Source organism: Sus scrofa, chromosome 18 (genome assembly GCF_054392235.1).
Source record: "Sus scrofa isolate SSC_HxYL_T2T_F1_AM1 chromosome 18, Sscrofa_HxYL_maternal_Yorkshire_Landrace_v2.0, whole genome shotgun sequence".
NCBI lineage: Eukaryota > Metazoa > Chordata > Mammalia > Artiodactyla > Suidae > Sus > Sus scrofa.
In genome coordinates this window covers 24,338,407-24,365,125 of record NC_139400.1, presented here as the reverse complement: position 1 = coordinate 24,365,125, position 26,719 = coordinate 24,338,407, and the positions used below count along the sequence as shown (strand labels likewise).

General features: G+C 41.8%; 1 protein-coding gene and 1 long non-coding RNA gene across 9 annotated transcripts in view; one reads left to right on the top strand and one right to left on the bottom strand.

Annotated features, from left to right (window-relative positions):
- The window catches only part of EXOC4 (exocyst complex component 4), a 799,095-nt gene that overhangs the window by 435,554 nt on the left and 336,822 nt on the right, over window positions 1-26,719 (top strand). The window lies entirely within an intron of this gene.
- On the bottom strand, window positions 21,903-26,409 carry LOC146394932 (uncharacterized). The gene is made up of 2 exons (XR_014833829.1): window positions 24,066-26,409; window positions 21,903-23,560 (listed from the first exon to the last, which is right to left on the bottom strand). It is a non-coding gene; the product is annotated as an uncharacterized LOC146394932 (long non-coding RNA).

Here is a 26,719-nt window from a genome sequence, read left to right as displayed (position 1 = left end):
ACCTCCATATGCCACAGATGGGGCCCTAAAAGAACCAAAGACAAAAAAAAAAAAGAAAAAAAAAAAAAAAGATGAGGTCATAGATGGTTTAACAGCCTCTCCAGTAATCACTGCTTCTCTACTATAGGAAGTGGAAAAGAAACACAGGGCAGGAGTTCCCATCGTGGCTCAGAGGAAATGAATCTGGCTAGCATTCATGAGGATGCGGGTTCAATCCCTGGTCCTGCTCAGTGGATTAAGGATCCAGCATTGCCCTGAGCTGTGGTGTAGGTCGCAGATGCAGCTCGGACTGGCGTTGCTATGGCTGTGGCGTAGGCTGGCGGCTGTAGCTCTGATTTAACCCCTAGCCTGGGAACCTCTATATGCCGTGGGTGCGGCTCTAAAAAAGACAAGGAAGAAAAAAAAAAGAAAAAAAAGAAAGAAACACAGGGTAGAAAAAAAAAAAAAGACAGCTTCCTAGGAGTTCTCTTGTGGCATAGTGGGTTAAGGATCCAGTGTCGTCACTTGTGTGACTAGAGTCGTTGCTGGGCATGGATTTGATCCCTGGCCTGGAACTACCACATGCTGTTGGTGCAGCCAAAAAAAGAAAAAAAAGAAAAAAAAAAAAAAAGACAGCTTCCTCAATGTATGTGGACACAAGGAATATCTGCCAAAAGAGCTGTCTATGTTATTTTTCTTTCTTTGCTAACAGCAACATTTTTCAAATTCAAATTAGGGATGAGAACCATAGAAATTTCTAGTCCTTGCTGATTCCTTCTCGGGTTGGGGAGGAAAAGTACTCCTGTTTCCCAGCTGCAGGAGGCCTCCACACACATTCCTGGTGCTGAGGGCTGGGACCAAGCTTCCTGTGGGAGGTGCACCGTTATTTGAATAGTTTTCTTCGCAAAAGATTATGCACCTGCACACTCAGGCCTAGTTAATATGAATATAGAACAGAGTATAAAAAAGGTCTTAGCTGAGGGCTTCATATCAGAATACCCTAAGCTAGGTGCTTAGTCAACAGAAATGTATTTCTCACACTGACGGAAGTTGTACATCTAAGATGAGGTTGCCAGCTTAGTGGAGTTCTGGCTTTTAGATCTGGCTTGTCTTTTTGCTTTGTCCTCACATGATAAAAAGGGGGGAAGCTCTCCTGACTCTTCCTTTTCTTATAAGGATACTAATCCCTCAGGAGGCTGTACCCCTGTGACTTCATGAAAATCTAATATAGACCTCATTACCTCCCAAAGGTCCCATTTCCAACCATCACATTGGGGATTAAAACTTCACATGTGAACTTGGGTGTTGGGGGCACAAGCATTCAGACCATACCATGGGAATTGCTTTCCTACCGCAAACTTCCCGCATCTCCATTCCTAGTAAACCAGAGTTCTTAGAATATTTTGTGTGTGTATGCACTTAGTGGCCATTCCCTGCCTCTCATTTTACAAAATCAGTATAAAATTGAAGCCAAGAGAATCATTTTTTTTTTTTTTCTTTTTGTCGTTGTTGCTATTTCTTGGGCCGCTCCCGAGGCATATGGAGGTTCCCAGGCCAGGGGTTGAATCGGAGCTGGAGCCGCTGGCCTACACCAGAGCCACAGCAACTCGGGATCCGAGCCGTGTCTGCAACCTACACCACAGCTCACGGCAACGCCGGATCGTTAACCCACTGAGCAAGGGCAGGGACCGAACCCGCAACCTCATGGTTCCTAGTCGGATTCGTTAACCACTGCGCCACGACGGGAACTCTGAGAATCATTTTTGAATTGTCAAGTGCTTTGAAGGGTTTGTGTTGAAGCTTTTACTGGTAAAATTATAGAACTCAGCTTGATACCAGCGATTACTTAAGAAAATGCCAGAGGAAAATCCACTGGCCTCTCTCAGTGGGTTAAGCATCCAGCATTGCTGTAAGCCGTGGGGTGGGTCGCAGATGCGCCTTAGATTCAGCACTGCCATGGCTGTGGTGTAGACCTGCAGCTGCAGCTCTGATCCAACCCCTAACCTGGGAACTTCCATATGCTGCTGGTACGGCCCTAAAAAGAAAAAAAGAAAAGTTGACAAGGATGTACTAATTAGATTAACACTCTCTTATTTTAAAGTAGATTACAGAAATCTGCTTGGTTTTCTCTCAAGTCCCAAATTCTTAAACTTTGCTGTCATTTTTGGTTTCTGACAGACTTGAGGACCTGAAATTCTGATTATCTTAAGTGACAGTGGGCAGTTACTTCGATAATGGAATAATAGAATTAATATCTAAAATTTGTATGGTGCTTTATAGTTCATGTGATTTATACAATAAGTGCTTTATTGAAATCTAATGAGAACCTTCAGACTCAGAAATGTTGAGGCAGGACCACACAGCCATCAGCTAAGGCAAATCCTACTTCTCACTGGAGATCTGTTGCTCCTTCTATTATAATGCAGGTGAATCTTCCTGACCTAAAAGAATTAGTATTAAGAAGAAGATGACAAAAAAGTAGACTCTGTGGTCAATACAGGAAAGAGGGATTCCTTGTAAGTGACTTAGTAAACTAAAATGAGGAGTTTGAGGCATTTATCATCACAAAGTCTTCTTTTGTTTTTAGTACTAAATTTTGGAAAGAACAAAGATGTTAGGTGGTTTGGGGGGTTTACCTAGTCCAAATAAAAACATTTCTTAGTACATCACTGGAAAAAAGAAGTTAACATGGCTCAGCATTGCTCGAAGGAAAGAAAGCAATCAGAAGGCAGTCTTTAGGGCATCAGCCTGCTGTGGCCTCCTTTGCTTGGCAAAGCAATAAAACTATTTTTTTCTCCTTGCCCACCACCCCCCAAAAAAGGGAAAGAAGCAATCAGTACATTTATTCTTTTACTGCTCTTTAACTATATTTTTACACTTTGTCATTTTATTATGTTAGTTATACATCAGTAGTAACTATTCAAAATATACATACAAAGATGTTCCTTACACTCTTATTTACAGTAGCCCCCAATGGAAACAACAAAATGCCTCAGAGTAGGGGAATGACTAAAGAAAATGATGACATATTCATACAATATAATGATCACGCAACCACTAAAAAATTTTCAGAAGAAACTTAATAACGTGAGAAAAGGTCATGTTACAATGTAAATGTTTAAATAAAAGAAGAAAATTCAAAATTATAGGTAAGTATGCTCCTGATGATGTCAGTTAAATGGGAAGAAAAATGTTTCTTAACACCTGCACTTCACTGGGTCTGTGATGTCTTACCACCTATTTTCAACTTTTGTTCTTTTCTTACATTCAACTAGTTTTCATGTGAATAGGAAATATATTAAGGAAGGGGACAAGGAACGGCTGTCCATTTTTTTTGGTTATCCTGGTGGACTTAGCATAAAATTTTGGAGCATTATTTTACTGATTCTAATGAAGGTATGTATATCCTAACCGTGGATCAAATAAGCTCTTTAAAGGGCAATGCTTTTGCAATCTCTGTTCTCCCCAGATTATTATTTTTTTTAATGTAAAAATTCAACCTTTATTGGAAATGCATTTCTTTTTTTTAAATTACTCAATGAATTTTATTACATTTATCGTTGTACAATGATCATCACGACCTACTATTTATTGAGCAATAAATTATTTCATTCTGGAGAACAAACAGACAAGAGTCTTTTCCATCATGGAGCTTGAATTCTGGTGGGGGAGTTGCTTCTGTTTTATTACAGGCCCTGTGCTAGGTACTTGTATTCTCTCAGAAGTCTCATAGCAACTTATGGCATTACCACTATTTGCAGTTCAAAGTTGAAGAAACTGAGTCTCAGTAAGTTGTTCAAGACAATGCAACCAGTCACCAACAGGAGCTGGTAACAGTACTTAAACCTTGTTTGTTCTGTCCCCTTCACCGAATAGCTCCGCAGCTATATATCGTCTCCCGTGGTCACGGTCTTTTTAAGAATACCTCACCGGCATTAAATGATGTTAAAACTGTAAGTTTGCTCATCATTCTGTTGCTTTTGTTCAGAGAAGTCATTTCGTAGTATTGGGCTTGATTATGTCTTCAAAAGAAATTACATCTGATATGTTTATTCTGATCTGGTAGCACAAATGATTGCTTCCCCTCAAAAACGCCAGGAAGGTTCTTATTGGGCACTCCCTTCAGAACAGGGGTTCTGATAAGCAATTGCCTTTTTAATAGTGTGTCTGTGTAATAGCAGAGGACAGCCAATTATAATCAGGCAGTGTCTGCCATTTGACATGGAGGGGTGCTATAGAAATACTTGGACTTGGTGAAGGACTAGCCTTCAAGAGATGGCATCAAGAGAAAAAAAAAAAAAAAGGATACGAAGGGGAAGGCAGTTTCACACATTATTGATGAGCTACAGGGAAAAGTTCTGCAAAGTGATTATTAGCAGTGGCCTGTCACCAGGCTCTGCCCTAGCAGGTTAGAATTGTTATCTGCCAAGTTGTTCAGATACCTTGTTTCTCATCCCATCAAGGTTTCGATTCCATCTGATTACATCTGCCAATAGAAGAAGGGGCCTAATTGTATTTAGTATGTTTTGGGCCAAACTTTAGTAACTCCGGGGTTATATCCAGTCATTGCCTACATGAGTTCAGCATTGTTTTTAAGATTTCCTGTGTTGGAATCAGCACTATCCTAATTTGATTTCTATTTCATTTTTAGGGAGGCATGGGATTTTAGTGCAGTGGTGAGAAGCTCTGGCTCTGTAACCAGATGCCTTGGTGCCAATCTCTTCCTAGCTGTGAAACCCTGGACAGATGAATTCATCTCTCATTGACTCAGTCTCTTCCTACGTTAAACGGGGAGAGCAGTAGAATCTGCTTGATAGGATTTTCGTGAGTAAAGCTCTTAGATGAGTCCCTGGCCCGGGCTCTGTGGACAGTTGTGATTGTCTATGTTCTTACTGTCACAGACACGTCATCAAGGCCAATTTCATTGGTGTCCATTATCCTCTTAGCATCAAATGGCAGATGAACAAGAGCCTTTCCTCTTAGAGTCTCAGTCCTTTGTTTGTGAGTGTTGAGACATTTGTATCAACCATAAAAGAACTTGTGAATTTTATAAAACACTGCATGTAGTAGTAGTCAGGCATTTAGAACAGAATATTTGATATTTTAGTTCTGGCTGCTGTAACACAAATATTATTGACTGGGTGCCTTACAACAACAGATACTGATTTTTCATAGTTCTAGAAGCTGGAGGTCCAAGATCAAAGTGCTGGCAGATCCGCGTCTGATGAGGTCCTGTTTGATGATTCGCAGGTGGCCACCTTCTTGGTGTATCTTCACATGGCTGAAGGAGAGAATATTTCTCTGAGAAAAGGGCACTAATCTCATTCTTGAAGCCTCCACCTTTGTGACCTAATTACTGCCTAAAATTCCTACCTCCAGGAGTTGCTGCTGCTGTGGCACGGCGGGTTAAGGGTCTGGTTGTTACTGCAGCTGTGGCTCAGATCCAGTCCCTGGCCTGGGAACTTCCATAAGTTGGGAGTTCAGCAAAAAAAAAAAAAAAAAATTCCTGCCTCCAAATATCTTTGCACGGGGGGTTATCAGGACTTTAACTTACACATCTGGGGGACACGCAAGCATTTAGTCCACAGCACTTGGGAAGAAGCATAGCGGGAACAGCACAGGTAATGGTGGGGCAGACCTTGCAGATACACTTATCTTCTGACCTTTGAGGCACCTTCCCGTGTCTGCTCACTTGCTTACGGACTTGGGTCAGTGCAGCTGCTGTGGCTCCCGCTGTGTCTGGAGATCACGCTCAGTGGTGAGATGATTTGGATGTGAAAACTAGTTGGGATATAAATTGGTAGGTGCAGATACAAACCGCTACTATGTGAGACCTATCCTGTAACCTCACCTGCTTTTGTTGTGCAGTCCATCAGAGACAAAGAAGAATATTCCAGGGCAGCTGCCGCTAATTTCATTTTCCATTGTGTTACTTTGACATGACTGCCTCATTCTTTTCATTTTCCTTTTTAAAAGTAATCCTAAATCAGACAGCCATGTCACGTGAAGTTTCAAATTAGACTCCATAGGGCTGAATTTTAACAACCAAAAAAAAAAAAAAAAAAAAAGAAGGAAAAGCTATCGCTAACAGTATATCAAACATATTACAAAGTGAAGGAAGGAGAGGGGAAAATTAAGCACACTATTGGTAAAGTGGAGTTCAAGGGCTGGGGGGGTGGAGGGGGGGTGGGTACAATATGCCACACTGTCCCCATAGAACAGCAATGATAGAAAATAAACTGTATCATTTTTACTGACTTGTTCTATTGGTGATTGAGGCATTTCAGTGCACAACCAGGAAAATAATAGGTTATTTTCACGATGGTAGAAGTTTAACAAATGCTCAATCATTCACCTACATCATCACTGTCGTTGGCGAGAGCTTTACTATATGATATTGATGCTTTGCTTCTTTCTTATGGCCGTATTCTTTTCAGATTCAATCTGTCTGCAATGGGCCACTAAACATTTCAATTTGCTACCTGTAGAGCCGGATTGCAGTGCTCAGACTGAAATAAGAGAGAAATGGATTTCGTGAAACTCAAAAGGAGAGGGTTTCATGGATTTTTGTAGAAGGATGCACAGACTGAAACCCACTGATAAGATACCCTCAATCGCTTTTGAGTGTCTCATGGAAGTACATGGTATTAAGCAATTCATGGATGTTTTTAGGGAAAATAGACTCAGCAAGATACCAATAAGACCCCCTACATTTTTTTTTTTTTGGAATTGAAGTATAGCTGATTTACAGTGGAAGACCCCCTACATTTTGAAGAACTCAGACTGTCAGCCTTGGGGTGTACATGCCTGTAGTGGGAGCCAGCATAATGGCCCTTAAATATTTCCAACATTGCTTATTTAGGTCGTCTTAACAGCTCAGCTAGCGAAGAAGAAGATAAAGTCCAAAATATTTTCTGGCCCAATCAGTCTGAAAGAAAGGATTTTTATTCCACAGTGGGAAAAGAGGTTTTTCTGTCTTTGGCAATTTGAGGGGATGATAACCCTAAGGACAGGCCGGCTGTGGAGGAGTGAAGAGCCAAGAGAATCACAACAACTGGTGTAAGAGCCTTGATTTTCCCATTCCTGACACCCTCCCATTTTTGGACTTCTTGCTCTATGAGGAGATAGGTCATTGGCTGGCCTGTTGGGTTCCTTTGCTGCTGAAGCACACAGATGGCTAGATCACCTTGGATATTTGTATTCCACAGTCTGTACTGTACAAATATATAGTATTGCTTTAGAAAGTAACCTAGTCACGTAGCAAGCATCGTGCCTGTCACAGGAGAGTGGAAATACAGGGTCTAGTGGGGAAGGGACTTGCCCGAGGCTTGGCCGGATTCTCGTCCTTTTCTTTGGAACCCAACTCCAGCACTCTTTCCCACTCATATCATAATCACTGCCGTAATATAATAAAAATGATTCTGGACTAGAAAGGGATAAGTATCTCTGGACTTGAGCCTCTGTCACTGTATGGTCTTGAGCAAGATGTCCATCTCTGAGGCTCATTTTTTCTCTTCCATATAGTGAAGTAGGTTGTTTCTGTTGATCTCCAGATATTCTTGTGTAAACCTCCGGATTCCATGATTTTTTTTTTTTCACTTTTGTCTTTTTTATGAAAATTACTGTAATCTTCACAAGAGAGCAACAGTTTCATGCTGGGTTTTGTAGCTAGCACAAAGCTAGAAGGCAGAGAATAACAACTGTGAGCAGCTCTGTACTTCAGTCTCTGAGGCGTGGGAATGCCAAAGCCATTATTTCGGGACCGTGGGGTCCTCACTGTCCGCTCGTTCCTTGCTGCCACCACTGAACAATCCCAACTGGAAATGGTCTTTCTTCACCCGAGACACCAAAAATGGATCTGGTCTCTAGCCATTTTCCTCTGACCCTGAAGTAGTCATTAAAAGCAAGAATATTTTCTAATGAGTATTTCTTGAGAGGGTAGGGAGATAGTAGTACTGGGCATTGAAAAACAGGAGCGATCCAAGGTTAAAAATTCTAAGTTAAAAGTTACTGTAATTCGGAGTCTTAGACATAAAGGCCCCTGTATTTTGTATTCTTTTTAAGGGACTTTAAAAGATGTTTGGCCTTATTTCTGTTCTTCTTTTGTGTGTTTCTCTTAATTCCTAAACTACTTCTCAGGGCCGTTCTGTCCTAATTAATGAATGTGCTTCTGTCCTAATTGATGAATTCGGAGATGAGCCCTTCTTACCTCTTTGGCATTTATTTCTCCAGGTACTGCTTGCTTGTTTCTGTTCTTTTCACTATTGGGACCATTCACAGAGAGAGTGAGTGAGGAAGGGAGGAAATGGGAGGGTGCTAGGGTTCCAGTGCCTTTGATTATTGAACTTGGAGAGGAAAGGATATTGGTAGTACAAACGCATGAATCTGGGCAGTTTATTTCTCATGGTAACTCCTATTCTCACTCTAGAAAGCATACTTCATAGAAAAGGTACTGTTGAATAGTCCTACTCTTCCTGTTCAAATGGAAAAAAACATTTATAGGTGATGCAGAATCATTAAAGCAATTAGCTTAGCCTTGACCTAAATAGAAAGCTTAAGGGACTTTGAGTTTGGTGGGAAAAACAACAGCAACAACAAAAAGCAACAAAAAAACCCAAAACCAAACTAAACCAAACTGAGTAGTCTCAGGGGCTTGTTAAAGAGCTTGAAATACTTGTGTACGTATGAAAGAGACTCATATGTGAACACAGCCTATTCATAAACACAGGTTTAAGGAGTTCCCTTGTAGCACAGGGGTTTAGGTGTCCTGCATTGCCACTCTAGTGGCTTTGGTCCCTGCTGTGGCATGGTCCATCACCCAGGTCAGCCCAGGAACTTCCACAAGCTGCAGCCAGAAACTTTGAAAAATAAATAAATATGAGTTTAGAAAATTTTGAAAGAGAAGAGCATGCATTGAGAAGAACCCGTGAGACAAGTTCTCCCTACTCACAGAATAATAACAGCTCCATATCCATGGGTTCCACATCCGTGGATTCAACCAACCATGGATTGAAAATACTACCAAAAAAAAAAAAAATTCCAGAAAGTTCCAAAAAGCAAAGCTTAGAGTTGCCATATGTGGCAACTATTTGGGTAGCATTTACATTGTATTTACAACTATTTACATATCATTTACATTGTATTTACAACTATTTACATAGCATTTACACTGTATTAGTATTATAAGTAATTTAGAAATGATTTAAAGTACATAGGCGGGGAGTTCCCATCATGGCTCAGTAGTTAACAAATCCGACTAGGAACCATGAGATTCCAGGTTCTATCCCTGGCCTTGCTCAGTGGGTTAAGGATCCGGTGTTGCCCTGAGCTGTGATGTTGGTTGCTGTGGCTGTGGTGTAGGCTGTCGGCTTCAGCTCCAATTCGACCCCTAGCCTGGGAACCTCCATATGCTGCAGATGTGGCCCTAGAAAAAGACCAAAAATAAATAAATAAAGTATATAGGATGTGCATAGGATACATGTAAATACTATGCTATTTAATCAATTTTTTTTAAGGGCCGCACCCGTGGCATATGGAGGTTCCCAGGCTGGGGGTTTTATCAGAGCCACAGCAACACCTGATCCGAGCTGCCTTTGCAAACTACACCACAGCTCATGGCAATGAAGGATCCTTAACCCACTGAGCGAGGCCAGGGATTGAATCTGTGACCTCTCGGTTCCTAGTTGGATTCGTTTCTGCTGCGCCACAATGGGAACTCCCAATACTATGCCATCGTATATAAAGAGCTTGGATTTTCTATCAGAGCCACGTGTCCAAGGGATGGATACTGAGGACAACTTTATGCACTTTTCACACCTGGCCTTGCCTGTTTGACTTGAAGGCTGAAAATGATTTTTTATGTAGTTCTGGTTTCCTGTCATGAAATACAAAAATAAATAACCCCCAAATTGGAGTTTTGTCCTAGAGGTTTTTTTTGTTTGTTTGTCTTTTCTAGGGCTGCTCCCTTGGCCTATGGAGTTCCCAGGCTAGGGGTCCAATCGGAGTTGTAGCTGCTGGCCTACACCAGAGCACACGGCAACACTGGATCCTTAACCCACTGAGCAAGGCCAGGGATCAAACCCGCAACCTCAATGGTTCCTAGTCGGATTCGTTAACTACTGCGCCACGACAGGAACTCCTAGAGTATTTTTTTAATTGAAGAATTTGTTTTACATTAGTTTTAGAAAATCTTTAAAAGTGTATTTCTGCAATTGATGATAATTTACACCAGCTCTGTGTTCCTTAGACTCGGATATAAACAAATTATCTTTATCATTCATTTAAGTTTCTTGAAAAATCTTGTTAGCGAGTAATTCTGTTTGGTATTTTCTACAGCCCTTAAAAAAAAAACAAAAACCAAAAAACCCAAAGTGGAAAAAGAAGTTCAGACATTGATGAATTCTTAGAACTTCTGGAAGTTTCATTGCTCTGCTTTAACCTTTCAGGTGGCTACTGCCAAAGAATGAAGTCAGTTAGATTGCCCTTTTTTGTGTAATTCAAGGTTAATAACTGGCGAAAGAACTTTTGGTCATTAGGTGAGCTTGATCATTTTACAAATGATAGGAATCTTCTCCTTTTAAATTAATATTATTCATTTAGTAACTCAAGAGTCCACATATTTCTCTCATTCAGTTCTAGAAGCTTGCTCCTTTTTAGTCTCTTTAATTCATCAAGACTTGACTCAAGTGTGAATTTTCTGCATGTGCACCCCTCCCCGACCCTATTGGTGGGGCGCTCCAGGATCTCTCCACTGCACCCCAAGGTCTTGTATAATTTCATTGTTACGCGGCATTCGCATATTCACATTTCTGGTAGATTATGAGCTCCTTGTGCCAGGACTCTATAGTGCTTGGCAAATAATAGGTACTTGTATGTATCTAATGAATGAATGAAATGTGGATACATACACACACCCACAGCATCATCAAATATGCATTAAATCCCTGTTGCATATAGGGTTGCCACTGGGCCTGTTGAAGATACTAAATATACTAAATGTACAGGGCCCCTCCCCTACCTCTGGGAAGCGTTCAGTTTCATTGGCATCTAAATGCGTACAGGCATACGCTGTTTCGTTGCACTTCGCAGATGCTGTGTTTTTTACAAACTCGGCATCAAACAAGTCATTCCCAATGGCATTTACACACTTCATGTCTCTGTGTCTCATTTTGGTAATTCTTAGAGTATTTCAAATTTTTTCATTATTATTAATTCATTATGGTGATCTGCGATCAGTGATCTTTGATGTTAACGATTGCCAAAAAGATTACAAGTAGCCAAAGGCTCATATGAGGCTTAATGTTTTTTTTAGCAATGACTTTTTTTTTTTTGTCTTTTTGCCATTTCTAGGGCCGCTCCCGTGGCATATGGAGGTTCCCAGGCTAGGGGTCTAATGGGAGCTGTAGCCGCCAGCCTACACCAGGGCCACGGCAATGCAGGATCCGAGCCGTTTCTGCAGCCTACACCACAGCTCACAGCAACGCTGGATCCTTAACCCACTGAGCAGGGCCAGGGATCGAACCCGCAAAACCTCATGGTTCCTAGTTGGATTCGTTAACCACTGAGCCACGATGGGAACTCCTAGCAATGATATTTTTTAATTAAGGTTTATACGTTATTTTTTCCAGACACAATGCTATTGCATACTTAACAGATAACAGTACAGTGTAAACATAAATAACTTTTATATGCACTGGAAAACCAAAAAAATGCATGAGACCTGCATTATTGTGTTACCCACTTTATTGTGGTGCTCTGAAACTGAACCCACAATATCTCTGAGGCATGTCTGTGTTTGTGGAAAAGATGCCATGATTAATAACATATATATATTTATATATAAAATGTATGCTTTGTACGGAGGCCAAAGGATAATCTTTGCTATAACATCATCCCTTCACTAAGGAGAATCAGGAACTTCTTTGCAGAAGAAATGGCACCTGAGTGCAACTTTAAAAGACTGGGTAAGATTTATGCCAGAGGGCATCATAGGTGGTAGTTGTGTCCAGCAGATTCCATCTAAGTCTTCATTCATCACATCCCGGGATTCAGGACTGATTGCACAACCTCACCCAGCATGGGTTAGGGAATAGGTTTTACAAGGGAAATGGAAAAGTACATGGCTAAGTCAGGAGGAGAAAAGAGGCCCAGTTGCCTCTGTTCTCCCCTCATACCGCACAGAGGTATAGTGGGTTTGGTCTTTAGGAGCCTCTAGCGTAGGTTTGAGGAAAGCATCCTTGTCACTGGAGGAATACTTAGGCTGCTTAGGACCAAGCAGCTCAGTTTGGTGTCCTGGCTACCTACAGAAGTCATCTAAGAATGTCACCAACTGGTCTAGATGCTTTCAGACCCATGAGAAGTTTCATTTTCCTCTTTTGAAGGAGGAGGCCACTAGCACTGGAGAGAACTGATCTGAAGTACAGTCCCTTCTCTTGGGAAAAAGGTGTCCACCTGCCCCAGCTAGTTTGTTGTCCAGGCAACGTTGAGTGAGCTCTGGGGTCACCATCAGATAATCCTGCTCATTGCACTACAATAGTTAAGAGTGTGGATCCTGGAAGTAGAGTCATCAGTTCAAATCCCTACTTGCCCACTTACTGGCTATGTGACCATAGGTCCTTAACCTCTCTAAGGCTCAATATTTTGACATGTGAGATTAGGACAATAATAGTTCATTCTTCGTAGGACTGTAATGAGGATTAAATAAAATAGACATTGAGCACAGAGTGAATACTCGGTGAACTTGAGCTGAAAAGGAAGGATAATGATCCTTCAAGAAAGGGAGGAGTGAGAACAATTGTGTGGGAAGAGCATGTTCTGGGAACAGTGGGTGGACAGTTTTATCAGGGAAAAGGGTCCTTTTGGGGAGGCTAGGACTGGATTTGGGATGCAAATTAAAGAACCATCCTCCAGTCAGTTTGGAGCCACTGGAGATTTTCTTGTCAAAGCATGACACGTAGAGGAATTTTTCAGAAGAAAAATGTGGTGGTAGGCATTCCAGGCATATTAAAAGGTAAAGAAACAGAAAACAGACCTTTTAGGCTAGAAGTAATTTATTTTCCAGGAAGCTGCAGATGTGAGTTGTTTGAACTTTGACTTCCACTTGGTTTGCCATCAGCCTGCTTCTGGTTAGTTGTAATCTTAGTTGCACTGTGCCTTCAGACCTGTGTCCATCTGTTCATGGCGTGCAGAGTTTGAAGCTTAGCATTGTGGGGAAAAAAAGAGTTTAAACGGTAATCTGAATTATTCTTCATAGGACATAGGAGCAGATAAAAAACTACCAAATAATATATTTGAAGGCATTTGGTTGAAGTAGATTTTGGTGAGTTCTCACTAAGTTGGACTGACAAACTTAGAAACAATCCCTTTTCAAGAAATAATTGTTTTTCAGTTTTATAACAGTTTGCAGTGTCTTGCTTAGCATTCTGTTTTCCAGCACTGCCCCCTGGATTGTGACTGGTGGTGCATGATTGACTAATGCGTCTCCACCATCATCATCACTGGACCTTGGGCCTCTTGGGACAGGGACTGCACCTCTTTTCTTCTCACTGTGTCCTCAATGCCTAACTCAATGCTTAGAATTGTCTGGAGTTCCCATCATGGCGCAGTGGTTAACGAATCCGACTAGGAACCATGAGGTTGCGGGTTCGATTCCTGCCCTTGCTCAGTGGGTTAACGATCCGGCGTTGCCGTGAGCTGTGGTGTAGGTTGCAGACGCAGCTCGGATCCCGCGTTGCTGTGGCTTTGGCGCAGGCCGGTGGCTACAGCTCCGATTCGACCCCTAGCCTGGGAACCTCCATATGCCGCAGAAGCAGCCCAAAGAAATGGCAAAAAAAAAAAAGAATGGTCTTTGATTATGTCTCCACTAAGTGAATCTGCCCCTGAAATCAGATGAATTATGGTATTTTGAGAGCACTCACCAATAAAGGATTATATTCTGAGCCTTGGGCTACTCAAGAATTCTGAGTTTTAGTTCCCTGATCTGTAAGAAATGTATAGAATGCTTATTTTCCTAGTAAATAATAGGTTAAATTTAATTTAAAAAAATGCTTCAGGGATTCCCTGTTGGCTCAGTAGGTTAAGGATACAGTATTGTCACGGGTTCGATCCCTGGCCTGGGAACTTCCAATGTTGCTGGCACCACTAAAAATATCCCCCCCCCCCAATAAAATAGGAAAAGTACTTCAGAATTTTAGTAATTCAATTTGCTAAATCTGCAAGTAATTCAGAGATGCTTGTTTCCTGAATATTGCCTGAGAGCCATCCTGACAATGAGATTTCAGGGCACACCTGCCCATAAGGAAACGACCACTTTTACAAGGAAACCATCACACATAAACCAGCCCACCTTAGGATCTGATTTGGGAGGTATTTTATTTTCTTATTTATGTAAAAGAAAAAGAAATACTTTGGAGATATTTCAGTGAGTACGACTAGAACTTTGTGACAAGATAGTTAATGTGGCACTTCTGCCTCAGTCATTTTCTATTAAAATATCCCCGTCCTTGCTCAGTGGCATAAGGATCCAGTGTTGTCATGAGCGGTGGTGGAGGTCACAGGTGCGGCTCAGAACCTGGCTTGCTGTGACTGGGGTGTAGGCCAGAAGCTGTTGCTCCAATTTGACCCCTCGCCTGGGAACTTCCATATGCCTTGGTGCAACCCTAAAAACCAAAAATAAAATAAAGTAAAATAAAATAACAAAGAAATAAAATCAGAGAAAAAGACCTTTTAAGAGAGTCAGAATAGTATTTTTCTTACCTCACTGATGATCTTCACGGCAGCCCAGCTGTGGCGTTTACTAAACGGTAGCATTTCCGTGGTGAATAAACAGAATGTGGATCACTTGGAGAACGAACCTGGAAAACGAACCTTCCAGCAAGGGAACAGACAACTTGAGATACACTTGACCGCCCTTTGAAACATGCAGTGTTAGGGCTTACATTTACCTGATAATTTTAAGAAGTAATTTGGGGCTAAAACAGAACTTCTTAGCATTAAATAGAACCCTTCACTTTTCCTCAGGAAACGTGCAGCTGAGTGGTGTGTGGTGTTAAGACCGGCATTTTGCTCTGTTCCTTTTGCTTCTGGTAGACGTGCCCTTGCACCCGCTTGTCTATATCCAATTAAGGAAAAAAGGAGAATTTGAAATTCAGAGACTCCACTCTTCTTGTCACGAAATTAATGGACTGGCCTTGGTTTGGGGTAGAGGTGGGAAAATGTGGAGCTTCATTTCCATTTTTTCATTAAGATTAAGAAAAACAACCATATTTTGCACATTTATCAGCAATGGCATCACCTTGCGGTTCACTGTTTTCCATACTCTTAGGAGCTTGTTATAAAGAAAAATGCTTCGGAACATCATCAGGCATGCTTTCTGAGTGTTACCTATTTGGGGCTAATATAGTGTCCTCAGGGAAAAACCTAGGAATCAAAACTGATACTTGGAACCATTAATAAAATAGTGAATCTTTTAATATCGAGGCAGTGTGGTGTGGCAAAAAAAGAAAAAGGAGTTCCTGTCTTGACGCAGTGGTTAACGATTCCGACTAGGACTCATGAGGTTGCGGGTTCCATCCCTGGCCTCGCTCAGTGGGTTAAGGGTCCAGCGTTGCCGTGAGCTGTGGTGTAGGTCGCAGATGTAGCTCAGATCCCGTGTTGCTGTGGCTCTGGTGTAGGCCGGCGGCTACAACTCCGATTCGACCCCTAGCCTGGGAACCTCCATATGCCGCGGAAGCGGCCCTAGAAAAGGCAAAAAGACAAAAAAAATTAAAAAAGGTCTTATTCCTACTTGTAATTGTGTTACCATGTCAGAGACCAGATTTGATCATACTGGATGTAGGCCATTGTAGGATTTAGAGAAAGAAACAAGCAGATGTAATTTGATGCGGTTAAGTTTTTGAACCCCTGTCGTCAGCCAAGAGCATCATGTGGTCTTTTTCCTGACCTCCTGCTAAAGCAGGTGTCTCTTTTCCATGTGACCTCTGTGCAGGAATACATAGTAAGATGAGCTTTGTTTGGAGACAGGTTTCTGTGGGTCTCTTGTGTTTCTTCACGTCTCGTGGACAGAAAAGCATGGTACCGTTCTGTTGGGGATTGTCTCCTCAAGGATGATTGTTTAGTGAACAGCCTTGGAAGAAGAAGTGTCTCTCCTCTGGGGCAAAGGGCAGGTTTCTTTACTGTCCAGCGTCATAAAAATAACAGCTCCATCCAGTGTGCAAAGATTGGGCAGGTTTGTTTGCATCCCATTATAAAGAATCGGGGTTTCCTGACCTCAGGCTTCTCCTCTCTTCCTGGAGCCCACTATGTGTCATGTACTTCCTGGACCCTCTCATGTGACTCCAGGGGAAACAGGGGCCCCAAGGAAGCTGAGCAAGAAATGATAATACCCTGGCTACTATTATTGCTGAAAATACTGACGTGTACTCTGTTGCTGACCCAGGGAGCTTTTTTCTTCTGCCAGCATCCTAGAAACCCTGGCATGCTGACTTGTCAGCTTGTAAGTAGGGTAAAATCGCAAGACCCTTCACATTCTTGACAGAGTTGCGTTTGAACATAATGATTTTGAAATAAGGTGCATAGATGAAATTTTGCATCTGGTGAAATTGGCAGCTGCATATATAAGAGTTCTGACCCACAAGAAGGGGTGGGGGGCCGGGGGGGTACTAAAGATATAAGATGTAACTATAAGATTTTCTTGCTAAACAGGCTTTACCTGTTACCCCATTTGGGACTTGCCTTAAAACCATTCATCTCACTGCTATGAAATGTTAGACATCAATGGATTATGCATTTTGATTTTGAGAGTTTAAAACAAAACCAAAAAAAAAAAAAAAAAACAGAAAACAAAAAACTAGTGGGAAACAGTATCTTTGGCCATACGTATACAGCTACTTTACCTAAATTCATGAAGTTCCTGTTGCTTCTGCATTTATCTAGGAATGGGGTGGGGCAGGAAGCAGAAGCTCTTTAAATGGAGGAAAATAGTTCATTTCTTTCTCCTTTAGAAAAAAAAATCAAGATTGTGCAGAAAGAAATGTTAAAGAAGAAATAAATGTATCCTTTTCACAAGGGAAGGGAAGCTGGCTGTTGTTAGACTGGCTCTGAGCAATTGTATGTCTCTGTCAGTAGCCAATTTGGAAATGTGATTGTAACTTTAGGTCTCTGGTAAAATGTAACTGGTGTAGTAAGCAGCCCTGGTAACTGTTAGGTACTTCAGTTGGAATTCTAGGCATTTCAGAGGTCATTGGGATAGGGAAAATAATCCACTAATTTTTACTAGAGTGTTCATGTAAGTGTCTTCTGTGAAAATGAATGTAAAAATTCCCTGCCATTCAAAATGCAGAACAGTGTATCATATCATTACTCCCGACTACCCTAAATTGTTGAATTTTTAAACAAGCAGGCTTTTGAGTTATGCCCGGCCACATAAGTTCAGCCTCTCATATCTGGATTATTGCCATATGGGAGCAGTAGCAGGAAAAAAATAAATTTATGTCGGGCTGAATTCTATTTTTGCATTTATTATTTAAGCTGCTCTTAACCTTTTCCTAGGTCAATGATCATCTCATAGATTTGCTTTTATGCGTATGCCTTAGAGGATAAAAATTCCTTTCTTTCATGATTATTATTTATAAGTGAAATGTTACTTCTCCATTTACATTAGTAATCTTCAATTATTTACCTGCTTTGGAATTCATCCGTTGCAAATTGGCCAGATGAAAGCTGTCAGAAGAGTGAATAGACTTGTGCTACTTATCTGTTGCCCATTAAAACAGCTGGCTTGGAGTTCTTGTTGTGGCACAGCGGAAACGAAACCGACTGAGAACCATGAGGTTGCCGGTTCGATCCCTGGCCTTGCTCAGTGGGTCAAGGATCTAGCATTGCCATAGGCTGTGGTGTAGGCCAGCAGCTATAGCTCCAATTCAGTCCCTAGCGTGGGAATCTCCACATACCGTGGGTGCGGCCCTAAAAAGCAAAAAAAAAAAAAAAAAAAAAATCTGGCTTGCAATTTTTGGTACAAATCAAAAGTCTGTTTTAAAGGACAGAAAAGAGAGAAGAGGTCAGGTGGTGTATATCCAGGTGGCCCTGCTGTGGCTGGTACCCACTTTCACTAAACCTTGAAGAGTTGCCTTCACCCTTCCGCCTCCTGTGTATTTCCTTCCTTTAATCCCAGGTGGAGCTGGTTAGGATGGAGAAAGAGAACTTAGTTTAAAACAAGAGAAGTAGTGTCTCCCTCTGGGCAGAGATAGGACAATACCTCCCGACTTGATGGCTGATAATCTCTTGAGTTACTACAATAGTGGAATCTCTTTCCACAATGACTTGTTCAAAGTTAGGGAAGCCGTGACTTAGAGAAACACACACACAAAAATCTTACGTGCAATGACTAGTCATGACAATCTAAATTACGTGAGAATCCGAAATACCCTTATCACCATTAATAATGACCCCAGGCTGGCAGTTCTGGCAATGGCAGGTTTTGCCCTTGGGCTGGTAGAGGCCTTGGGCTGCTCAGTCAGATCTGGTTTTCCCAGGCTGAGGTTTCCAAAGTCTTACAGCCTTTTTTGTTGAACAGCTTGAGGCAGAGAGGATTCAATTGGAGCTGTTGAGAAAATTTCATGAGCAGTTACTCCAAAGTCACCTGAAAAGAGAGCTCAGCAAAACTAAGCTTTGGTGGAAGTAAAAACAATATTAAAAAAAATTTTTTTTTCTTAAATTGGAGTTCCCGTCATGGCTCAGTGGTTAACAAATCCATCTAGGAACCATGAGGTTGCAGGTTCGATCGCTGGCCTCGCTCAGCGGGTTAAGGATCCGGCATCGCCATGAGCTGTGGTGTAGGTTGAAGATGCGGCCCGGATCTGGTGTTGCAGTGGCTGTGGTGTAGGCTGGCGGCTACAGCTCCTATTAGACCCCTAGCCTGGGAACCTCCATGTGCCACAGGTGTGGCCCTAGAAGAGACAAAAAGACAAAAAAAATTTTTTCTTAAATTGAAGTGTAGTTGATGTATGATGCTGTGTAAATTTTTGGTGTATGGCAAAGTGATTCATTTATACATATATATGTCTATGTGAGTATGCATGTATTCTTTTTCATCGTCTTCCATAATGGTTGATTATAGCACATTGAATGTAGTTCCCTGATGTTTACAGTAGGACCTTGTTGTTTAACTGTTTTATGTGTAGTAGTTTGTATCTGCTGATCCCAAACTCCTAATTTATCCCTCCCTGACCCTTTCTTCTTTCGTAACCGTGAGTTTGTTTTCTGTGTGTGTGAGTCTCTTTCTGTCTTGTAAATAAGTTCGTTTGTATCATATGTTAGATTCTACATATGAATGATGTCACATGATAGTAAAGACAAAATTTTAAACCCACACCTGGAAGATGGGTCAGTGAGGCAGATTTCAAAGCAGAGCTTCTCATACCTGAATTCTTCTGGAGCCTCTTCTGCAGGGCGTTCCCACTTACTCATTCATTCACTCACTCACTCATTCAATACCTATTCACTAAGTACCTACTGTGTACCTGATATTGTTCTAGGCTCTGAGGATACTTTAGAGAAAAAAATTCCTGCTTTTTGGAGCTTACGCTTGAGTGGGTAAACACAGATGTTAATAATGGCATAGCTCTTATTTTATTGATAAAATACAGATATCATGGGTCAGCTGGTGACATGCTATATGGACAGATGCAGTGGACTGACTGATGGGCCCGTTAGGAAAGGGATCTCTGTGGAGGTGCTGTCTGAGCAGAGGGCAAGGGAAGTGAGGGAATAATTCCTGTAGCTCTTTGGAGACAGAGGTCTAGGTAGAAGGAACGCCAAGTGCAAAGTGCCTGAGACCAGTGCATGGCTGGCATTTGGAGGGCATGGAGGGCGCTGTGAAGACCCGACCCACAGTGAGTGTGGATTTGAAAGGAGATGAGGACAGAGCAGTGGTGGGGCCCTGGGGATGGGAGATGATCGTATAGTAGGTCTTAGCCGAGACTTTGACCAGAAGACGTTATCAGAGGGTTTAGAGAAGTGGATGGATATGGTCCATGGTGCTGAACCAATAGAACTTTCCGCAATGATGGGAATGTTCTAATATTGCAGGGCGTTCAGGGAGGGAGCCATTGCCCATTCGTGACTGATGAGCGCTTGAACTGGGGCTCATATACCTCAGGAACCAAATTTTTTATTTAATAGAGCTTTAATTTGAACAGCAACATGTACCTACAGGCCAGCATTATTGGACAGCATCAGTTTAAATTTCACTGGTAGCTCCGTGGAGAAGGGTGTATGGGGAGGCAAAAGGGCAGAGCAGGGAGAAGACCTTGGAGGCTGTTGTAATAACCCAGACGGGGACTAGCCAGTACTTCAGGCTTTGCAGGTCAGTCTCTGTTACATCTACTCACATGTGTCATTGGAGCGTGAAAGCAGCATAGATGATGTAAGAATGAAGCAGAATGGGCATGTTTTGATGAAACTTTCTTAGCAGGTCATCAGGACCCCGGGCTGTAGTTCGCTGACCCCTGATATGGACAAGAGGTGGTAGTGTACTTGGACTACGATGGAGAAGACTTGGTTGGATAGGAGCAGATTGGGGGAAAAACCCAGATGAATTTGGCCCCGTTAAGTTTGCAAAGTCTGGTAGGCATCGGGGGGAGTTCAGGAGAGGGAGCTGGACTGCAGAGATACACTTGATAGTCACCAGAAATAATGGTGTTAAACCTTAAAATGGACACAAATAAGATCTTCTCAAGCGAGAGTCTGATAAAGAAGAGAGAATATCTGAGGATTGGCCTGCCCCAGTGTGTTAGAGGCAAGGAGAGGTCTTAGCAGCCAGACAAAAGCGTGTCAAAGAGATGCATCCATACCTATCAAGTGCTCCTGGGACCTAGCAGCACATGTATATTTGTCAAATCAAGGGATCATTGACCACACACCACTCTCTACTGAGTGCTAGTGGGTTGTAACATGCAAACCCTCTGTTCACGAGCCTTTAATGGCTCCCCTTTGCCAAGGGGAAATCAATTCCAAGTCCTTGATCAAGAATATGTTTTTTATTTGTATTTATTTATTTATTTTTTCTTTTTGGGGCCTCACCTGTGGCATATGGAAGTTCCCAGGATAGCGGTCAATTCGGAGCTACATCTGCCGGCCTACGCCACAGCCACAGCCCCATGGGATCCAAGCCACATCATGGACCACAGCTCACAGCAACGCCAGATCCCTGACCCACTGAGTGAGGCCAGGGATCAATCCTTCATCCTCACAGATACCAGTTGGATTTGTTTCCACTGCGCCACGGCGGGACCTCCCAGGAATTTATATTTGAATGTGGCTGTGAGCCGAACTGTACACCAATTCACAGGTCTCCAGTAAGCCCTACAATTTTACATTTCTTTGTTTATGCATTCTATTCAAACTCCTCTATGTTTGGAACAGCATTCTGTCTCTCTTTGCCTGTTGAAATCTTGGCAGTTCTTTTAGGGGCCCATTCAGATCCCTCTTCTCCGTGAATACTTCCCCACTTGGGCTCCAGCCATCCCTCTCTGCTCATCCATTCTTAAACCTTTGTCATGGCTCTACTACAGTTCTCCCCTTACATTTGATTCTAGTTGTTTATTTTAATCCCCACGTGATATTTTAGTCCCTGTAGGCATGAGCATGGCACTAGAGGGGAATGATGATGAGCGCGGAGAAGGCTATAAAACAGACCTCTTTTAAGATACAGCTCTGCCACGACTAGCTTGTGACTTTGCTATAAGTAACTTAAACTCTTGGAGTCTTCAGTTCTGTACCTGTAAATTTAGACAAATAAGGTTTTGTATGTTAAGAATTAAGTGAGATGGGAAGTTCCCATTGTGGCTCAGTGGTAACGAAACCCTATGTAGTATCCATGAGAATGCAGGTTTGATCCCTGGCCTCGCTCAGTGGGTTAAAGGATCCGGCGTTGCTGTGATCTGTGGTGTAGGTCTTAGACTTGGCTTGGATCTGGCATGGCTGTGGCTGTGGTGTAGGCCCGTGACTACAGCTCCCAAGTTTGTGCAGGGAACAAACACCAAGAGGTTGGTGTGAGGTCACTGTTCTTACTTACCTCAGTGGAATTTTATCACTTTCTCTTGCAGGGCCTCCTCTTACATTGTTTACATTGAAAGGATTAAGCATTAACTTTTAAGCCTTAAGATAATTACAGGTGAATTCTCTCTCTTTGTTTTTCTTTGACAATCTTTGTTGAAGTTCCCTTAAGTAATTGCCACTTGACGGTTTATTAACTTGATAACAACACATGAATATCTGATTCTTTCTCAGCCCCCAAATGACACTCTTCTTGTTAATCAACAGAGCGTCTCTGAGTGAGAAGAAGCTTCTGCTCAAGTCAGTACTTACAACTTTTTCATTAGCCCTTAAAATGTTATGTTAAAAATTTATGGTAGTACGTCAGGTAGGGAAAGGGGAAGTTACATGGGGAGCCGAACCTGTGCTTCGTGGCTTTGTGAAGCTTCAGCTGAAACATCGTTGTGCTTTTCCCCAAATAACTATTTGCTAAGGAGTTGGCTTGAAGGGATCGTTTCTGCCACAGTGTGTACTGGCAGATAGTTTATGGAGACTTGCCATTCATGTTGTCACAGTGTGTTTTTTGAAGACAGCTTTTTATTTCAGAACTGTGGATAGCATTGGGAGTTACAGAATGCCTCAGACCTTTTTGACTCTATTGAATCAACCAAACAATACCTTCCCTTGTCAGACTGGAGCTGGGTTTTCTGTCTTTGCTTTGGTAAATGGTTGTATTGGCCCGTAATTTGTCTTGGTATTATTAGGTACAACCTCTCCTTACTGGACATTGCCTTTTAGCTGTTTGGAGCCTACCTTATGTCCCCCTGTAACATGATGTAAAATTTGTTTATTCTGTAAACTCCTTCTGGGCTTTTAACCATCTTTCTGGAGAGCTCATAACAGTAAGAATGACTTCTGTGTTAAGCCATTTTCCTATGAACCTTGAGGATCTTCTAACACGGTCTTCTGATGCGATCTTTCTCTAGTATCCCTGCATCTTGAATTTTGTCCATTCCAACATTTAGACCTTTAGCAATACCGAACTCTCCACCTTTTGAGGAAACGTGCTTCATCATTCACGTTCAATGAAATTGCCTATTAGAAAGCACTCTGCCAGCACAAACACTCTGTCTCCTAAAAGGCCTTACCTGTCCTTGCCTGTTCTAGCCTTTGGGTTTTTAAGGAAATAGTCTAATCCTTCTTCCACAAAATAATGCTTCAGATATTTGGATGTCAAGACCATGGTTCTATCCTATAAACCCTGTAGGTTCTCAGGTAATGTTGGTTATTGATGAGTCGTCTCCCTGTATTTTTTTCTTAGAATTCGTTGCAGAAACAGTTAAAGATAGCAAATGCAAAACGCTTCATTTCTAAGTTCAAACTCAGGGCCAGCTGTAAGAGAAATGTGGAAGTGATTGACAGGTGACCTGGTTACTCTCTGTTGAGTAAATATATACTATGCCATTAAAAAAAAGCTTACTTTTAGAAGACAGTTATTGCCCTGGTATGTTGTGTAATTGTTAAAGCACCGCTATTTGCTTATTCATCACTGAGCAATGGATTTGGACTCATTTAGACTTCTCAGAAAACCTGGAGAAGTGCTGTGTGAAGGAATGGGGAAGGGAGACTTCTATGAAAGCTGCATGGAGGTAAATACTTATTTAGCTACGAGGAGAGGGCACTGTTGGGTCACTACATATCAGGGCATCGTGAAACGGAGTCATCATGCTTCCTGTTGAAATGATATTACCTGGTGTGCCTGGAAGCGGGGGGTTGCTCGCAGGATATCTTCTTGGGTCCTTGGGTGTGGTAAGATTTCTCCAAACTCTCCTGATGTTACTTTATTTTTAGTTAGCTATAGGGTTTTTTTTTTTTTTTTTTTTTTTTTTGCTTTTTAGGGCTGCACTTGCTGCATATGGGTGTTCCCAGGCTAGGGGTCAACTTGGAGCTACAGCTGTCAGCCTGTGCCACAGCCACAGCCACAGCCACGCGGGATCCAAGCCCTGTCTGTGACATACGACACAGCTCATGGCAACTCTGGATCCCTGACCCACTGAGCGAGGCCAGGGGTGGAACCCGCATCCTCAGGGATCCTAGTCAGATTCGTTTCCACTGGGCCACGATAGGAACTCCAGCTATAGGTTTTTATATGTGACCTGGTAAGTCTCATTTTCTAAGCTTCAGACTCACGGCTTTTATTTATTTGTGTTTCTAAGAATTGAAACAGTCAAAATCCACTTTCAGGATTCTCCTTTTTGAAAGACTCTGATGGATTCAGGAGATAGGTTTTCTCCTTACCAGAGAAGACTAAGAAACCTTCTTTTTCTAGGTCTAAAAGAGCTTCGTCTTTTGGTCAAAGGAATAAGATTAATTAAATCTTAATCTGGAAACCTCCCAGAGGAAGATATAAAGTAATTGACCTCTGGAAATTAAAAGTTATAGCATTCAAATGACTAATAATGGCCTCTTGTGATTACTTTCCTTAGGCTTAGGTGAAGGGAATATAGGATGGGAGCTTTTGACCAAATAATAGCATGCCTTTGCGTTCCTGTGACTCTAACCGTAGTACTATTTCTAACAACCGCAAAAAACAAGAGAGGTTGGAAAAGGGGGGAAAAAAAGGCCCTCTATACATCTTAAAGACAGATAAAGCATTTTTAGTGACCTTATTCTGACGTATATACTACAAATGAGACGACTGGGCTCAGGGTAATAATTACTGGTGACAATAATGGGAATCTTGTTCAATAGGTTTGAAATTACATTCGCTACCTAGACAAGGATCTTATAGGGGAAATCCTAAAGGTTAGCAAGCAGGATCCCCAAGCACAGGGTTTGCGGATTAATTGCCTGTGATGACCTTTACTAAAATGGTCTAAATTCCCATTATTTCTTTCAAACAGATGACAGATTGGTAAGATGTTATTAATGGTGCTGCCATATCTGCTGAGCATGGCTCTAGTGGGGAAAAAGCTTTTTATAATCAAGTCTACTTGGTAAACTGCCAGTTTAGATTTGACAGATCCCAAGTTTTCTGGATACCTGTTTGGTTGTGTTTATAAAGCTATTAGTTTTCCTTCTCCGCCCCCCTCCCCCCTTCCTTCCTTCTCTCGTTTCTGTTACTTGCTAATTGCTTTTACTTACTAAAGTGTTTAAATATTGTTAAGTTCCATTGATTTACAATATTCCATAAGCTTCAGGTGTACAACATAGTGATGTATGATTTTTAACAGTTATACTCCCTTTATAGTTATTATAAAATATTGGCTATATTCCCTGTGCTGTGCAGTAGATCCTTGAAGCTTATCTCTTTTGTTATTTGGTAAATTCTGAACAAAGCAGAGTGCGACCAATCCTGTGCCCCTGGAGCTTACCATCCAAAGCGTTTTGGAAGAAGTCTCCAAAAATACTAATGTTGAATCATAAGGCTTTAGAATTCGGCCCTTTATTGCTCCCCCACCCCCTTGTTTTGCATGGATCCCCCCACATGAACAGATAGGTCCTATTAGTGAGCTGTACTCAGGTCATGTCAATGCCGTGAGTACTTTAGTAGGATGAAGCAGTCTCCATTGCTCTCTCAGACTTCATCTGACTTTACAGGGCTTGCTTGATGATCATTACCACGTGAATCTAGTTGTTCAAATGGAAAATGAGATTTAGTTTTTTTCTTTTTACTTCAGATTTTACTGAAAGCGAGGGTCACCTTTAAATAGCAGAGCAGCCTACTTTACGTAGATAATGAAGAGCGGTAGGAGATGGCATCTTGCAGTTATTTACTTTGCAAACAACAAAGAGTTTTAGTGTGATTTTTAAAAAATGGTTTATTACCTGCTGTTATCGTGATAAAATATACATACCTCAGATTTACAGTTTTTGCCATTCTTGGGCGTGCAGTTCAGTGGAATGAAGCACGTTCGTATTGTTGTGCAGCCATCACCACTCTGCAGTTCCACGACTTTTTCCTCTTCTCACACTGAGATCCTACCCACTAAACAGGAACTCTCTTCCATCCCCTTTTTATTGCTTTTGATTTCTTTACAGTAGCACATAAATAAAAGCGTGTCCTTTATCCTTGGGCTCTTCATAAAGTATTAGGTGCTACATGAAGACCCTGTTTATTGGTGGGTATGAAAAACAAATATTCTTGCCTTTGGAACTGATAAGCAGTGAGATCCTGCTGTATAGCACTGGGAACGATATCTAGTCACTTATGATGGAGCTGATAGAGGGTAATGTGAGAAAAAGACTTGAAGAAATGTATGTAGGTATGTGTGACTGGTTCACTTTGCTGTACAGTAGAAAATTGACAGAACACTCTAAACCAGCTATCATGGAAAAAATAAAAGTCATTTAAAAGGATAAAATAAAATCCAGAAAAAGGAGAAAAGAAAAAAAAAATGATACTGTTAGGACTATTTAATTTGCACAATGACAGAGGAAGAGGATAAAGAGATACAGTAGGCATTTGTCCAGCCAAGTAGAACACTCACTGGTATGGTGCACTAGCATGGATGTGGCGTCTTTAGACCTCGGTTTGATCCTGGCTCCAACACTTAACTCTAGATAGTTGCTTCTGGACAAGTGTTACTTCATCTCTTTGAGCCCCAGTTGTCCCAGCTCTAGAGTGGGTAGAATAGAAGTTGGCTTTACCTACCTCTTGGGGGTCTGGTAGGGAACCAAGGAGGTAATTATGATATTCTAATTTTCC